This window comes from Anser anser, assembly GCF_964211835.1.
Source record: "Anser anser genome assembly, chromosome: 2".
NCBI lineage: Eukaryota > Metazoa > Chordata > Aves > Anseriformes > Anatidae > Anser > Anser anser.
This window is the reverse complement of record NC_139721.1, coordinates 128837516-128854518: the sequence shown is the minus strand read 5'-3', so window position 1 is coordinate 128854518 and position 17003 is coordinate 128837516. Positions and strand designations below refer to the sequence as shown.

General features: G+C 42.5%; 1 long non-coding RNA gene across 1 annotated transcript; it reads left to right on the top strand.

Moving 5' to 3' along the window:
- The first annotated feature begins 11044 nt into the window (after positions 1-11044).
- LOC310893838 lies at positions 11045-14680 on the top strand. The gene is made up of 3 exons (XR_014579355.1): positions 11045-11164; positions 12957-13215; positions 13907-14680. It is a non-coding gene; the product is annotated as an uncharacterized lncRNA (long non-coding RNA).
- The last annotated feature ends 2323 nt before the right edge of the window (positions 14681-17003 follow it).

The following is a 17003-nucleotide window of genomic DNA, read 5'->3' as shown; positions in this document are numbered from 1 at the left end:
GGGATGGGACTTAATAGTAGTTAAGGATACTCTGACAAATACTAAAGTTATCTGTACTAAGTTGAAGTATCTTTATACACAAGGGCAGTGAAAGATTGTTGAGCTTCTGCACCTCAGTGCTGCTGCTGTGCAATGGAAAAGCTTAAAGCAGCTTACTTCCAAACTTAAGCGATGCGCTGTCTAAAACCTTTACACTCTCTTAGTATCTCAGCAGGTTGTTGCAGCTACGCTGCACTAAGATGTTTCAAGGCCTTGAAATGTGTAAGGGCTATTTAAGTCGAAGCACTTTTAATTAAAATAATAATAGGACCATGAAAAATCTGACTAACCTGTTGTGTGTACCCAGATCAACAACATTGGCTAGATGTTCTCAAACATCATCCTATCCCACAGGGATGTAAGGGGAGAAGGGAATTTGGAAGTCTTAGGTCACTTTGCTGTAAGAAATGAAAAGAGAAAGGTTCAGGGAGGTATTCCTGCTTTAGATGATGATAAATAAAAATTCATGTTTGAGCAAATTTTTTGAACAATTATTTTTTTAGATACTCTCTTCACGTGCAAAGAAAAATGAAGCAATGCCTATTACAGGAATACTAAAGGCTGGATATTTCATCCCAAATGGTCTTCTGAGCATCTAAAAAGATGACAGAGAACAGTGTGAGACAAGAATTGGCGATATGACATCGCTAGCAAAAGTCAAGCTATTTGGCTGCAGAAGCGGAGATAAGGGTAGAATAGAAAGAAATAGTCTTGCTCTAATGGGCTTACTAAACTGCAGAAAATAAGCAACAATTTGTCAGTAGATCAAAGCAATCTTTCCCAATATTTGCTCTCTATTTCATTTTTTGCAGTTTGTCCTGTTCTGCTTTTGTTATACTTGATATCAGAGTTGGTTAAGAGTACAAAGAAAGCTAAATAATGCCTTCCTTTCAGCTTTGATCCTTACATTGCCTTAACTTCTCCTTTTCACATCTGCTTTTTTGTTTGCTAGAGGGCTGCCCTCCAGAAAGTCATAGTATTGTGGTCTGGCATCCAAAAATACATATAGGGTGGCAGCGGTCACGCATCTTATTTACCGTGCCTTGTTTTGGAACAGGAAACACGAGGTGAAAGCCCAAGCACAGAGGTGTAACACAGCATGGTTGGCAGGACTTGCTCTGGGAAGCAGGCTAGAACGACCAAGCTCCATGTGATGTTTTCAAGCACTTCCCTAACTTTGAAATAACAGGATTTATGAGTCACTGAAATTCCTGCAGTGCGGTACAAACAACTAAGTTGAAGAATTAGTCGAAGTTTGGTTTCCAAGAGATCGTGGATTAATCCTCAGACAGCAGCACTAGAGCCTGGCTGTGTGCCGGAGAAATGCCCTCCGCTGCCCGAGCAGAGGAAGCAGCCCGCTATGTAACAAAGGGACTCTGCTCTGCTCTCATTCCTCCGGATGATGCTGGCAGCAGTGGGAGATGTCAAAACATGAGCTCCTAACTGAGAAGAGAAAAACAAGAGCCTCAGAAAACATGACTTTGTCTTACAAGTTAAGCATTGTAGTCATGTGCTCTGTAGTTTGGCTGCAAAGAGGTGAGGGAGCCTTGCTCTGAGAGTAGAGGCGCTGCGAATCATCAGTTGACTAGGTTTAAGCCACAAAGAGTAAAGCTAAAGGCATCAACAAGAACGATTTAGCAAGAGACAGGAAGATAAGGAAAGGAGCTTCCACAGACATCTAGGGGAAGGAAATACAAAAGGCCTATTAGTACAGGTGCACTGAAGTGAGATCGGTAACTGAGATGGTGGAAATCTGTGTAAAATAAATACGTGAAATGGGGTGGGGGTGGCAGTTATTGTTAAGAGGCAGGGGAGAAAATATTTATGGAATGTGAGCCTTCTGCAGCATAGCGGGAGTCCAGATAATTTGCTTTACTGGTCAGTAAGGGAGTCAGTTGATGGAGTTACTGTAGTACTAAAACGGTAGGGATGTGCTAATGGGGAAATACTACAACTTAGTAATCAGAGGTACCTCTTTTGTTGATGATTACAAATAATTTGGGGAATTCTAGAGACTGATCCTTTGGCTTTTACTAAAGCATTTGGAATAGACACTGAAGGCTGTCAGATGTGATCAGGGTTAGAGATTAGTCACACACATTGATGAGTGAGTGAATCCTTTATGTCTGTGATCCACAGCCTGTGTCCTAATGTTGAGGATAGAGAGAGAAACTGTAATTTGATTTTTACCCGGTCAATATCTGAGGAGAAAATCCATAGGTTCTATTTAGACATTATAGGTAGGTAGCTAATTGTATTTGACCTCATACAAGCCAGCAGCTGAAAGAGAAATCTGTACTACCAGTGAGTGTATGGAGAGACTGAAAACTGTAGGGTTGCGAGGTACTGACAGTAGGTGAACCCACAGTGGTTTCCATCAGGAAAACGTAGTTTGAGACACGGGACTCTCACTTGCTGGGCAATTCAGTAACGCTGCATTCGGTTCTGAGCACACCGTTGCTGTAGAGCAGCTTGACAAATAGAAATTCAGAGAGCAACCAAAGTGATTGACAGCAAGGATTTGGGTGGAATCAGAGGAGCTGAAAAATGCCTGCTTGGTGAAAGCAAAAGCTGTGGTATGGGATGACTGTCCTGGTGGAGGTTTGCTCACAGAAGGGAGGAAATGCGATTTTTTACAACACCTTGACCAGTAACTTCCTTAGGCAGCACGTTTTCCCACTGGGAAAGTCCTATTAATTCTCTGCTAAGATCTGGCCAGGCCAAAACAAAAGCACTAGATACAAACCCCGGCCTGTCAGGGCTAACGGCACATGTCCTCAGAGACCTGAGAGTCAGCATAAGCACTTCTGATCCCTCACCTTTGAACCAGAACACACCAGCACTTGTGAAGAGAGTGACAAGAGTGCGAAGCAGAGCATTTGAAGCAGGAGCTGTATGTCGCTCCCAGCTCTCCTGGGAAAGATTTAGGGCTCTGGCCGTGAGGAGGGAACCTCTCTCCATTGAGTTTGAAGAGGCAGATCAGCTCTGTAACACTGGAAGCAAATATACTTCTCAGTCCTGAAACTCTCACTCACAAGTGCTTGGTTTTTCTGTTAAGAATAAAAAAGCACAAAAAGAAAAAAAAGAAAAATAAAAAAAAGAGCAGTTATTAACAACGCAGCCCTAGGCAGTACTCTTATTTAACCCACGATGCTGCTGCAAGTTTTTGGTTTGTTCTGCAGAATAACTAGGCATGTTCTTACAACATGGTATCATGCAACAGGCTCTTTGCTAAGACTTACCCTCCTGCGAGATAACACAAACGGCTCTTAAAACATAGGGAAGAAGAGCAAGAACAACGAGATTTAAATGTCAACAGGCTGAGCAACATCTTTTTCCCCATGTTACGCGGATTGCTTCGTCATCTGTGCTTTTCTCTGCAGACAGTGAGTGGGATTTGCCCTTACCATGTCACATGAGAGGCATCCGAAACAAGTTTTACATCTTACGCCTTCCAGCAGGCAGCTCTGTTACATTGCTAATTGCATAGTAGTCATCAGAAAAGCGAACTGGTGGTTTTCAAGTACCTGCAGCACTTATACCCTGTTCCACCTGAATTTCTGTTTCATTATGGCAGTGCGCTCTTGGCAAACCAAATGCTTTCTAGTCAGCATCCAGACATGCTTCTGTAAGCCTTCAGCATGCCCTTATCTTTGCAAATCAGGTGAAAGGTACCCAATATATATGCCCCAGCTGTACTAAGTAATTAGATTAGTCCTAATTATGCAGAGTATACCCACCCTCCCGTATGAATCGAACAAGCAACATTTGTGTGTGTATGTGTAAAGTCATGCCACATCACTTTAAAAGGGGCACTGATGAGGTACAGTTTTGATCTCAGATAGCTCAGCGTTTCAGTCCAACCAGCGCTGTTACATTTTTCTCAGCCTGACAAGTATCTGCAGGACTCTGGCTTCTGATGCGCTTCAGCATTAAAGCACTCCTTGTAATCACAGGAGATTTTGATGTTGTAGCTTACTCCTACAAGTACGGGCTCCTCCTTAACATCCGGGTTTCTCTTGGATTATGTGTAATGATGAAATAGGCCCAAAATCATATAAAGCTGAAATAGCAAGTTTATAACAAAGGGTTACATTCAAAAAAAAAAAAAAGGCTTTACAAATTTAGAACAAAAGCTGTCTCTGGATGACTAGTCACATGGTAGCGCTTGTTGCTTTATATACCCTATTTATATACCCTATCTTCCTCGGACAGAAATGTCCTAGCAGGGAGGGGAGGAGAAAGGATTTGAACAGCTCCTTGTCCTGACCAGTATGAGGTCATTTGTGGTCTTCTACCTTTGGTCACAGCTCACGCCTCACCTCTGTCATGAAACTCTTCCAGAACAGAGGGTAAGCACTGCACCCCTTGGCAGCCCCCAGCACCTTCCTGGCTGTCCGAGTGTCGCTGGTCACCCCCTGGGGAGGTCTAGCAGCAAGGCAAGGGGAGGTTTCCAGGGCCTTCAGTGTTCTCCCACTGCCTTAGAGGTTGCTCAGCAGCCCCTATGGTGCTGGGGACAAAGAGGTCCTCTGCTATGCCCACCAGCAGGTGAGGATGCCCTACGTTGCTCTCACAAAGCAAGGCACTGCTTGAACTTCACCATAGGAACTTGGCATGGCATGAAAGAGGGACCTGGCCTGCAGGCAGATCTGCCTGCCCTCAGATAAGGATAAAATTTCTCTGCAGATCCTCCCGCCTGGAGTCTGCTTCAGACATCTCTGTCTCTATCTAACCTGCCTGACTCCCTGCCCTGCATGTCTCCCACTCCCACCAAGCTCCTTAGTCCCCAGCTTTTATGCAGTGTGAGGGACACGACCCGTTCGGCCTTCCCACCCAGGCTTTGCCGAGGGAAATGGCCACCAGAAACAACACTGCTCTGGAGCTCTGTGCCCCTTCCTGGTGCCTGCATGGGAATTGACGTGTGCATACAGCTCAGGTGACCCTGGGTTCGTGCATTGCTCAAATCACCACCAAGCCAGCCAAGAACAGATGCAGAGCTATACACCGCCACAGGTAGGTGGTGACACAGCTCCAGCACGACTTGTTTTTCCAGCTGATGCTGTTTCAAGTGTGTGTCCCACCAGCGCCCTTTATTCACGTGTTCAAACCCCACACCATATGATTTCTAGCAAAACTAATCCCCCTTATCATTTAATCATCTTGTACAGCCACTGGTCGACTCCTCCAGCCTGTTCTTACCAGGCAGCTGCCCTTCCGAAAACCACACCTAGAAAAAATAGAGACACTGAAGCTCCCCCCTCTGAGTCCTTCTAGTTCTCCAGACCCTCATCCAGAAAAGGTCAGAAGGTGTCTGTCCTCTTACAACACACTGACAGAGCCATGTACCTTCCTACCTGGCTCATCCTACAGACCCTCACCCCCTTTGTAGAGGGCGTGCTACAGGGACGGGCTCCATCCCAAGCCGTGCTGCGGAGGCAGAGGCTGCACCAGCACTTGGTTCTCCACCCCTTGTACAGCTCAGGGAAGGAGGAAGCAGCTCTGGGCCCCCACATGATAGTGATCGTAGCCTCTCTGCTAACAGTTGCTTAATTGTCTGTACCTGCTGACAGTCAGATTGACTTTCTCCTGTTTCCTTTCTGGGCAATGTTTCACAAAGGATGAGAAAGGGGGGGGAATGGCACTAAGTACTCCAGCAATTTTGCTGCAGGCGTACTGGAAATCCCTGACACTGCCAGGGGAAAAAGCCTGGACATCCAAAATGTTGGTTGTATGTTTGAAGCACGAGCCCACCCTTCTTTTCACACTGCAAATAAAGAGCAATGCTTATCAAAGAGCACACATTGTACAAGTAACACAAGCAATACCTTTTGATCCTTGCATCAGGAAACACACCCAGTTGCCAATAATAGGTCCGCACTGAGGTAACAAAGTCACCTTGGGCATCTGACGATATATAAGGCTGTCTGTCCTACCTGTCCTGACAAAAGCAGGGCACTCTTTCTGACCTTTTCTTCTCAATTTATCTATTTTCTGTTTGGAAAAAATATTGTGTTACATTAAAAAGAGCAGCAGAGTACCTCCATATTAAATACAGTGCTGGAGAACAAACAATTAAATGCACACAGGACACTTCTTGATCACAGCTGCTGTAAACTGGTTCTGGCAGCGAGGAGATTTTCTCCCACTTAAGTGATCACTGGACACATTCCATCCTTGTGATGATTTACTTTGAGAAGGTTTATTCTTCCAACAATAACTTAACAGAAACAGTCACGAAGAGAGGGAGTCCTCTAAAATAACTGAAAAGTACATGAGAACAATGTGTGTGTGTTTTAAAATCTGTTGGTGCGTGTGTGGCTGTCATTTATAGCTATGCATCCTAGATCATTTACTTAGGAGTCTGTATATGTTGCAGTACTTGGTATATAGCAAGAGGAAATAAATCACTTTTTACAGCATTCCCACCTCTGATGCTGGCCCGTGGGGACTCACGCAGACGGAGGACTTGGAGCCAAGAAGCCCTGATACACGCTGTGTGCCCTGCTCAGCCCTTGCAGACCCTCAGTGTGGACCCATCTCCAGAAATGATGCTGCAGAGCTGTAACACTGCCTGTTAGCTGTCTAAAAAAATCTCTGTGGAAGTAAGACTTCCAAATGGCAATTTGATTTTCTGAGATAGTGCACAGGAGCCAGAAAACTGCTGAGGTCCAATTCATGATGTTTTCTGTTTTACAGTCAAATAACTCAATTGTTTTAGCAGGTTTCCTAAGAAAACAACATGGTTTTGATTAGACTGTCTGATCATCTGTCTGTCATTCCTTCTGCCCCAGTCCCTTTTTTAAAACCCCGTGGCCAATTTCCAAGCACTTAAGCCTCGAAGATGACTGTATTCTCATAGCTGGACTAAGAATTGGCAGCTGGATGAGGAGGGAGACCAAAATTCGTGCTGCGACTGAAAGAAAAACAGGCACAGCTCAGCTGCTATGAATACTGCTAGCAGCTGGCTGGCTGACCAGCACCCATGTAAATCCAGTTTGCAAAGCTTTTGCCCCACTGGGATATTAGCAAGGACAAAGGGCACCAATCTCAAGGAAATTAAGTTTCATACACACATTCTGTGGGCCAAAGCCAACTTGTTTTAAATATCAAAGCACAATTCTTTCACTTCCAAATGTGAAGTTCATCCAGGAGCAATACAGAAATACTGTGCTTGTAAATTCAGATAGAGCAAGGAATTGAGTCTCCCAGCTTCATGCTGGGTTGCTAACTTGCTGCTCATTCCATACTTAGCTGAAATGAATGAAATCAGCCATAATCCCAGATCTGTGCTGATAGATCCCAAGCACCATCATTCCTAGAATCCTGCTGGCACAGGATCTGGCATCCTTCCTGAACCCTGAAGCTCATGGGGAAAACAGGTTCATGGCAGATGAGCTTCTGCAATGAAACAGATACTGTGAATGATGTTTCATGTAAAGGAAATTAAGTAACTAGCTGTCTAAAGACCATTGTTAGAACTGTGGTTTTTTTTCCCTACTGGACAGTTTCTACCCATGGCTGGTCACTAACCCTTTATCATAGCATGTAACTCTATATTCATTTCCTTGTTCTTTCCTGTGGCAGATAATACCATTTTTGCCAAAACACTTGAAAATTTTCAAGACATTTAATAGATTCTCAGCTTATCCTGAAAAAAAATAGTGCTGGCTACAGATATCAGCTGAGTCCTGCAACATATTCATTCATCTTCTAGTCTTAAACCTAACAAAACCTACTCCATACGGCTTAAGGTACAGGACAGTCTGAATGTGAATGAACTCAGACAATCTGAGATGTTTTTTCCGTCTCAGGTTCCAGGCTCATACACTCAACCAGCACTAGCTCCTTCTGTTCAAACTGGAGAGAACTGACCGGGCCTCAGTATATGCGGCCTCCTTTACTTTGCAACAAACATTCAAGACAAGCACGGGTATAAGTGAGGATATTCAGCCTCACCTGCAAACTGAAGCTCATGAACTGCTCAGATGGGCTCTCTGCAGGAAACATCACTGAACTGGTAACCACATCTCCTCTAACTTAACGTAACTTCTGTCTGCTCACACCCCATCATCTCCAGGTGGCAACCTCTTATATGATTATCATACAAGGCATGATAAAACCTACTGAGATAGTCAAACAAGACTTCCCAAATCTGGCTACCTGTGATGGCCAAGTCAGAAGCCACCAGAGATTACCTGCTGGCCCTATGGCTACCACAAGAGCTTGAGTTAATACAGGAGCAACCTTTGCTTGCTGCCGGTAAGTAATGGAGATAATAGGCAACTACCAGGTGGGGTTGCCTTTGTCCAGGACACCAAGGCTCCCATGGTAGAAGACTGGCTGAGCTGAGGCCACACTGTAGAACTACAACAGCACAGGAATACAGCCCTGCAACACCGGCTTATCATTATACGTTCATGAAATGCTCAGCACAAAGCAGTGATGGCTGATTATGCCCTCTAAATTCTACTGTGATACTAACACTAAGTGGTTCCATTAGCAAGTTCATTTTGCTAGTTCTTAATTACAGAGAGACTTGGGAAGATATACACATCAAAGGAATCCTTTTCCCTAGCCAGATAAGTCTTCTATTTATTCCTATGATATTTTAAAATTTCCCACCCTATTCAGTTTGAAAACCTGCTGTAGGCTGTTAGGATTTAAATCAGTACATGCTTATTTGGAGACTTTAAAGGTAAATGAGAGGTTACATGGACTGGTACAGAACTGCTTCTATTCGTCGGTTTTCAGGTACATAAGAAACAGAATTAAGTACCTTCCTGCTCTCCCAGGCAGTCCATTATAAACCCCAGGCCAGTCATTTCTTAACTGAATTTAAAAGCTCTCTGAAAACAATGTGATGTACCATGAAGCACAGAGCTGTCTGCTCTCAGCATTAACTCTGTAAGTTATTATTAGTAAAAAACTTGTATCCATCAACTCTTTTCCCACACAATGTCCTGCAAAAGCATTGGTGGACTGACTTAAACACTGAAGGAACTGGGATTCAGAAAGGAACTTAAAGGAAGGTCACTACTGGGAAATAGACTTTACAGACATATACAGCCCTACAGTCGTTAAAATGGCCCCAGACTGATCACAGCAGAAGAAAAGGACTTGTCCAGTGAGAATGCAGTGAGCAGGGGTAGAGTTTCTTTTAAATTGCCTGTTTTGTCTTATTCTATATTTGCTCCGATTTAAATAGTGAGTAGTTCCCATTTATGTTCTAATCAGACCTAGCTCTTGAGATCCAAAGCCTTTCTTGTGTGTTGGGGATCTTTGCTTTAAGGAGAAGCCATCTCAAAGCCTTGGATGGCTTGGTGGGCCCCATCCAGCAGGAAATAACCTTTCTTCAGTTGTAAATAATCTGAAGCTTTTTATTTATTTATTTTAAATTAATATCTATGAGAAGTACACTATGAGAAAGAGTTCTGTATAATCTGAAAACACATGAAAAGCATTCAAATACTATGGTAATGAAAACTATAAAACATGGCATAGATAAATAAAATGTATAATTTGCACATCCCTCTGCTTTCAGTACTGCTGTGATGGAGAGGTGGGTTCTGTAATTTGAGCAAAAATTTCAAGAAGATAGTATTTGCTGGAGCTTTTGCCTCCTATCTACATGAACGCACTGTCTTCAAGCTTTCCAGCAAAAGTCACCTGATGGCCAAAGCATGTGAATATGTAACAGTGCAAAAATACTCCCTGTGCCTTTCAAGATATTCACATAATGTCCTTAAGCCCTGCCACATTTGACTTCAAAAATTTCATAACACTGTTTGCTCCTTGTTTTATTTCTAGATGCTCTAATTCTAAGAGCCCTGAAGAAATGACACGAAATTCGTAATGAAAGACCTAGTGATTTTAATAGAGTTTTTCACTTAACCTAGATAGCCAGAAACATTTTCAACTGCTTAAGCAGAGGAGCAGTCATCATCGTAAGTATCCCTCCCAGGGAGAGACTGCATGAGCTCAGGGGAAGATCTAGCTGGTTATTCAGAGGGAAGGGAGCTGGTTCAGGACATTTTGATGGGCTCCTCCACCAAAGTGTCATCTTTGATCACTTTCACTTGCAGCCTTTCCATTTCAGATTAAATAAAGAAAGAAATCAAAGTTGCCTTTAAACATTTTCAATCACTGTGAGCACACAATCTTAGTAGGGTATTAGAGGTGCTGGGGGGATGTACGGCGTCAGGAACATGCTGCCATCCCTCAGTGCGCCAGAGTGCTGATGGTGGCTATCCATTACTGCATATACATCAGCATGGTATTTTTTATATATTGTCATGTTTATGACCATCAGTTTGCTTAAGGTATTACCAAACCCTTCCTCCTTTTGATTTTTCTCCCTTACTTATAGAAAGCAAAGTAACTTATTCACCCAAAGAGCAGGGCCAGCAGTATTCTCCTTCGTGAGTCTTTTTCCTGCTGCAGAAGGAGGTGTTTCAACACCACCACCACCCCCGCCCTAGCATGCTTCCCCTCTGTCTGTTTGGATCACTGAGCTGGAGGAGAAGGAAGAAGCCTTGCAGACCCTCCGCTACACATCCCCAGACAGTAGCGACATTTTTCACATTTTCTTTCCTGAGAAATCTCTCTCCATTCTCTCCTCAGTTATGTAGCCCTGTGCATTTACTTTTTTTTTTTTTCTCTCTCTCTAGCTAGACAGAAAGACAGGCATCATAAGTCAATTTTGTGCTGTGTGAAGACACGAGCAAAACAACCAAACACTCCCTATTCTGATGGATCACCTGTGGCTTAATCGAGACAGTTTTGAGACATCTTACAGTTCAATACATCTACCAGAACCCAGAGCTAGGCTTCCTATGAAGCAACAGGGGCGGACCGTACCCACAGAAAACACAGACCCACATTTTGGCTGCCACAGCCGGCACTCCAGCCCAGTGACACGGAGCCTCCTGGTGCTGCTCACCCCTCGCTGCCCGCTGGCAGCTGGCAATGTCACTGCAGCTAACGTCCTCACCGTGAGGTTCATGTGCTCGTTATCACTGATCGGTGAGCTCCAGCTGGGTTTTACTACTCAGCAGTAGTAGGCTTCAAAGCTGCTCCTGCCTTTGGACTTTGGAATTTCATCCTCGACAACAAATACCGTTGCAAGGTAAAGAAGCTCTGACTTCACATTATATATTCAAAATAAAATAAAGATGGCAGTTTGGGCTGTATACTGTGTTTCTTTACATAGGTCAATTTCTCAATTAAACTTCTTGATTTGAATAAAATTTAAATGCATACAAATGCATTAGTAATTAATTCGTCTGTCCTCAGCACCCACCTAAAGTAGTTTCTATTTGCTATCAGAACACCCACAAAAGTCAAACTGTTAAGAAAACTGCTCAGTGAAAAATGATTAACAGCATAACTTGGTGTATGTGTCTTAGCAAATGCTGATTTTTCTTATGTTTCTATTTTTAATTCTACAAAGCACCATTGAATAACGAGTTCTACTTGCTGAAAGGTCTTTTGTATCATGCAATAATAGAAGAACTGAGTACTCGGGAATGTAGCAAACAATTGGCAAACAAAAGATCAGATTATCTCTATTTTCATTTTATCGCGTTCTTATTTCATAAAAATAATTTTTTGCCTCTATCTAAACCCTACTCACGGTAACTACCACCTAAAAAAATCACTGTAAATTTGTAGAGGTCTGTATGTACAATCCATTTTCCTCCTCTTCACTTACACTACTCATTTCTTTATTTTCTTTTCTTTAGGGCTATTCCAATTTTTCTGCTTTGACATCAGGCACTTACAGTACAGGATTAAATCCAGACTACTCAAATTGCGTGTAATGTCCTTTACTGAGAAGAACTGCAACTATTTTACATTACATCCGAGTTATTTAATAACGGTTAAACCTCTTTCCCCTTGCAGCAGAACCGAACCATTTGCAGTGAAAATGTAACCCCTCGTGTTAGGCATGGAGGAGCCTCCTCCCTTTCAGGCTCCTGGCATACGGTAGTGCTCAGAGCAACCAGCGGCAATTAAGCATGTCCAGGGGAAGATTTGTTAAGCTATTCTGCTCTTTTAGGAGAGACAATTTAAACTATAGATCTAAGAACCAGATTTTTCTGTTACATGACGCACAGGCATTTTCTGTAACAATTTTTTCAAGACATCTAGTATTTCCCATGCAGACCTCATAGCTCTGGTGATCAGTGCATTACACATGACAGACAGAAAGATTTTAGCCTTTGTATTTCACTTAAGCCAGGGATTGTGAGTAGGCTGCTGCATTAAATCAATTTTTTGGTTCTCACACTGTAACACAATAAAGTCATGTTAAGTTTTCCAGCACTGGCAAAGAAAGCTAAAAGAAAATAGCCTTGTTCCAATGCAGATTTAAAACAGAATCAGAATTGCATCACAGAAAATATAAATTAAGGATGTCAGTATTTTTTTAAGGTGAACTCAGAAGACTGATTCTGATATGCTTAATGTATGTGATGTTGTATTTCTCTGCCTACATGTGATTACAAGTGTTAGAGACTACCACTTATTGTTTTGGGGAGTAGGGCATTAAAATATAGATATTTTCTCATAATGACAGAAAGACATGGATTGCTGTTAAAGTTTTTGCAAGCAGGAACCCCTCCACCTGTGCTGCAGCCCTCCGGGGCTGCAGAGCTGCCTTGGCAGCCCGTCCTTCCCCCTGCCCGAGACGCATGGATGTGGTGCTGAGTCGGTACATGTGGGAACTGGCAAGTCAGGGCACAGCCACGCTGCTCCTCCTGCACCTTGCCAGTTAACCCAGCGTCCCAGCAAGACACGACAGCTCTGTGCAAGCGACAGCGGATCAATTTGGAAAACAAACTACAATACAAAACAAAAGAAAAGAAACAAAAAATAAAAACAACAAAAAGTACGTTTTTCCTTCTCTTTCCCTCCAGGCCACGGAACGAGCTTTCCCCACTGTTGCCAGCTACAGGAGCAGGATCCAGGTGGATGTAATTCCTAGCATGACAGCAGCACATCTCTAGGAGCACAGCAGCTCCACTTGCTGAGTTTGCCTTCTTTTTATGCCACAAATGTTACTATCTAAACAGAGCTTACAGGTAGAAAGCTGGGTGCTGTATAATGTATTGATCTTTTCTCTCATCTTTCCATTGCCTATATGTTCACAAGTGGGTCTGGCCTTCCAAGGAAGAGGTGAGTGTCTGGATTACTGCCATGAGTGAGTGGGAATACAGTCCAAAAATGCAGATTTTTGCCCACGTTCTTGTTGTTAACACATTAAAGAGAATGTTATGCTAAAGTTCAGCTGCCAGCACTTGCATTTTTTTCTGACTCCTATTACAGAGAAGTGCTGAGCTTATTTCTTGAGCAGTCAAAGCAATTTCAGTAAAGCAACTGAGCTTCTGTGCTGAACTCTTGAAGCCAAACCCATAATAAGTGAAATATACTATATACAGGGAAGGAGATATAACTTAGTGCACTCAGTTTATGTTGTTTCTTAGAAAAACTTAAAAGGAGCAGATTTTGGCTGTGAGATCACTTTGCCTTCAGTGTCCTGTCACAAAAATGACTACAAAGCAGATGTTTTTGTTACTTACATTCTTCTTGAAACAACATCACCTTTTTGGTTGGGTTTTGTTTGTTTGATTGTTCCTAGATATTTTTTATTTTGAAGAAATCTTTCTTTAATTTTCCTAGCCAAATATCAATGAGAGCCTTAGGGAAAACAACTTTTCACCAAGAATTTGGTTGCTCTCTTTGGAGCTGGTTCATACAATATCTTCCTTTTAAAATCTCCCTGATCAGCAGAGAGGCATGAACATATTTCATTATAGTAATGTGTAAAATATGGGTATCACACAGTCATAATCATGCACTTTTACAGCAATTATCTGCCCTCACGACTGGAAGAGGATGGTGCCTTGATGAGTCACTGTGAACATAAGCCGTGTAACTAACAGTTCATTAAACCAGCATGTAAAATGTAGCACAGTAAACTCAATGTCCAGGCTGCAAATGATCTGTGGCAGCTCTACAGCCCTACAAGTGGCTCAGCTGACGTGTGCACAGGGCCATCAAGAAGCTCACAGAGGCCTTCAGAGGACCACCAGCAAGGGAAGTGGAGCACTGGGATTACTGGGATAACTCCTCCTTGCATTGGCACCACAGCTAACAAAAATTTGCCTAGAGATATTGAAAAAAGCTCACTTGCTTTGCTTATGCAACTTGAGGAAAAAAAGGGAAAAAAAAGAGTGGTGAGGTGTGGAAGGCAAATATCTGTTACCATGCTTCATCTTTGACTGCTGATCATCTACATGAATTAATTCCCATGAGCAGGAAAGCCAAGTGCACACGTGGGAGATGAGTGGATCGATGTGGATTTGTATCTCAAGGCTGAGCTCTGTGGATTTTCTGATGTCAAAGAGCTGCAGCCTGTCCCTGAGTTGAATATTATCCTGGGTTTCTGTGCCTTCCTGTGAGCTGCTTTCACAAGACTTTTGGGGCACTGTCACACAAATGGTTATACCTGATCAGTGAGGTTAGTGTTACTACAGAGGAAACAACAGAGAGACATCCCTAAAAAAGGCGGAGAGATGGCATGCTCATTCAAGCCTTTGTTCTAGAGGAAATCAAGCCAAAAATGACTTCTGTCTCACACACACACACACACACAGAAAAAAAAAAAAAGCTCCAGAATTATACACTGTGGTTAAGTACAAAGTTTGAAAAGCATCAATACCAATACAGGAATTTGAAGAAGAGTATAGGTGCATGGAAATGACTTCCCATAAAAATAAATAAATAAATACATAAATAAAAAGGAGACACTGTAATTATTACAAGCCTGTTTGTCCCGTTGTGATGGTTAACTCATTTTCCAGTGATAACTTGAGCTGGATGGTGCCATAAACTGATCAAGAGCTTTTGTAAAGCCTTTATTTCGTGTGTTGTAATATACACACATATACATGGCAGTTTTTTATTCATTTTCTGCAGAAAGACTGCAGACTGCTAACACAGCTTTGTTTACACATTCAGTTTAGTCAGCTGATGGGGCACTGTCCCTTGTGAAGTAAGACACAGATGATATCCTCCCAGAAAGGGAATTTGTGTCGCCTTAAGCAGCATTCCCTAGAGACCACTGGTAATGGCACACAGCTTTCACCTACACATATCTGGTTAGCTAAAATGAGATTGTTTCATTTGCATTTGCTGGCCTGGCTAAAAATCAAGATCATTCTTCAAATCTGTTTTTTATTTTTTATTTTTTTTTAAGTTCCTATGAGAAGTGTTTAACAATTCCTGTACTCGTGTTGAGGAGATGGAAGCATGATAGTGGTGAGAACATGCCAGCTCTGTCACAATCTAGACATGCAGGTACACATGATTTGATCACACCCTGTCATCTGACAAGCCTTCAGGTAGCAGAGATCTGTATCTCTTGGATGAGTTTTAATAACTGAGGAGCTAAAGCTGTGAAGAACCAAGCACTTCCTACCCACCCACTTCTTTGTAAGAATAAATCCTAAATCTCTCTGAACTTATTTCCTTGCTAAAAGAATATTTAAGATATATTTTAAATCTTTTCTCTGTTACAGCTACACAATTCAGTTCAGTTGTTTTAATTGTGAAGCCACTTCTCAGACACCAAGCATAACGATGTAAAATCTGTAAAGTTAATTTAAGATCTGGTGATTATCAGCCAGCTAAAAGCAATTCTTTGGTGTTTCAGAAGAACTCATGTTCAAACATAACTGAGAAGTCAGCTAACACTGGGACATAGAGTACGACTTTAAGTCAGCTCGGTTTTCAGAGGGTCCCTTCAGTCTTCACTTCTAATACTTTTCCTTCACTTTTTATTCCTCTCTTCACTCGTTTTACATCTCTGTTCTTCCTAGCTCTTTCTTCCATTCTTATATGGCTTCCTCTTCTCCTCTTTTCTTGCTAATGCAGTTGGCTGCAGCCACAGCATAAATGGATCCAAATATTTTCTGTTTCGTCTCTTCAGGACTGTTTAGTCTAAGGCCCAAGAGCAGAAGAGGGAGAATGTGAAGGACCAGATCTTCACAGTACGGCCACCTTTTAGTGATTACCCCAGCCCTGGTGGTTTTGGATTCCTCTAACCACAGGCCTGATCCTCAGTGCCCCTGAAGTCTATTTACAACATGTTTAATAATTTCCACCAGCTGGCTCTTATTGAGAGTGTCACTCAATATTTATGTAACATTTTCATGTATCAAATAACACGGCAAAAAAAATCTGTCTTAACCAACCTTATTGTTTTTAGGCTGATAAATTTTTGTTTTTAATTACCAGGCATTTGTTGTCAGCAGTTTTTCTCTGGAGGTTCTCAAAAACCCTGTTGGGAAAGAGTGCTCAAGCCTCCTTTCTCCCCAGCAGACTTTGGATCAGGCCCTCAGTGCTGAAACACAGTATTTGAAGGTCACTTTTCACTTTTAGGATCAACAACCTGGAAACAAAGGAGTGCAATTAAAATTAATGTCCAACGTGGTTTAAAAAAATAATTGTGAATGGCTTCGAAACCTGACATTTCAACTGGGAATGTAGTTGATTTAATAACAACAAGAAAGCAACAATCACATGAGGACGCTGCAGTCATATGATTTTTTTTTTGCATAGTCAGTCACAGGTTTGACTTTGATTTACGCTCCCTCTCCTTTCTGCCAGATAATGAGGGCTTAGTTTAAACAAGCCTGGTATCCCTAAGGCTATTGCCTTCACCTCTTTTCCTGGCTTGGCAGCAGGAGGGAGAGCTGGCTACAGACAGTAGGCTGCTGAACCATGGAGTTTCCATATGCAAGATGCACTTCACTTTTCACAGGGCCTGGGATCCTTCTCTCTGTGCTGTAGGAAAGACAGGGTGAAAAAAGGCACTCCTCTCTCCGCTCACCCATGTCTGGCTTCACACACAAAGGCCATGACTTACTCTTTCTGAAAGACCTCTAGAAGGAGTCTTGCCT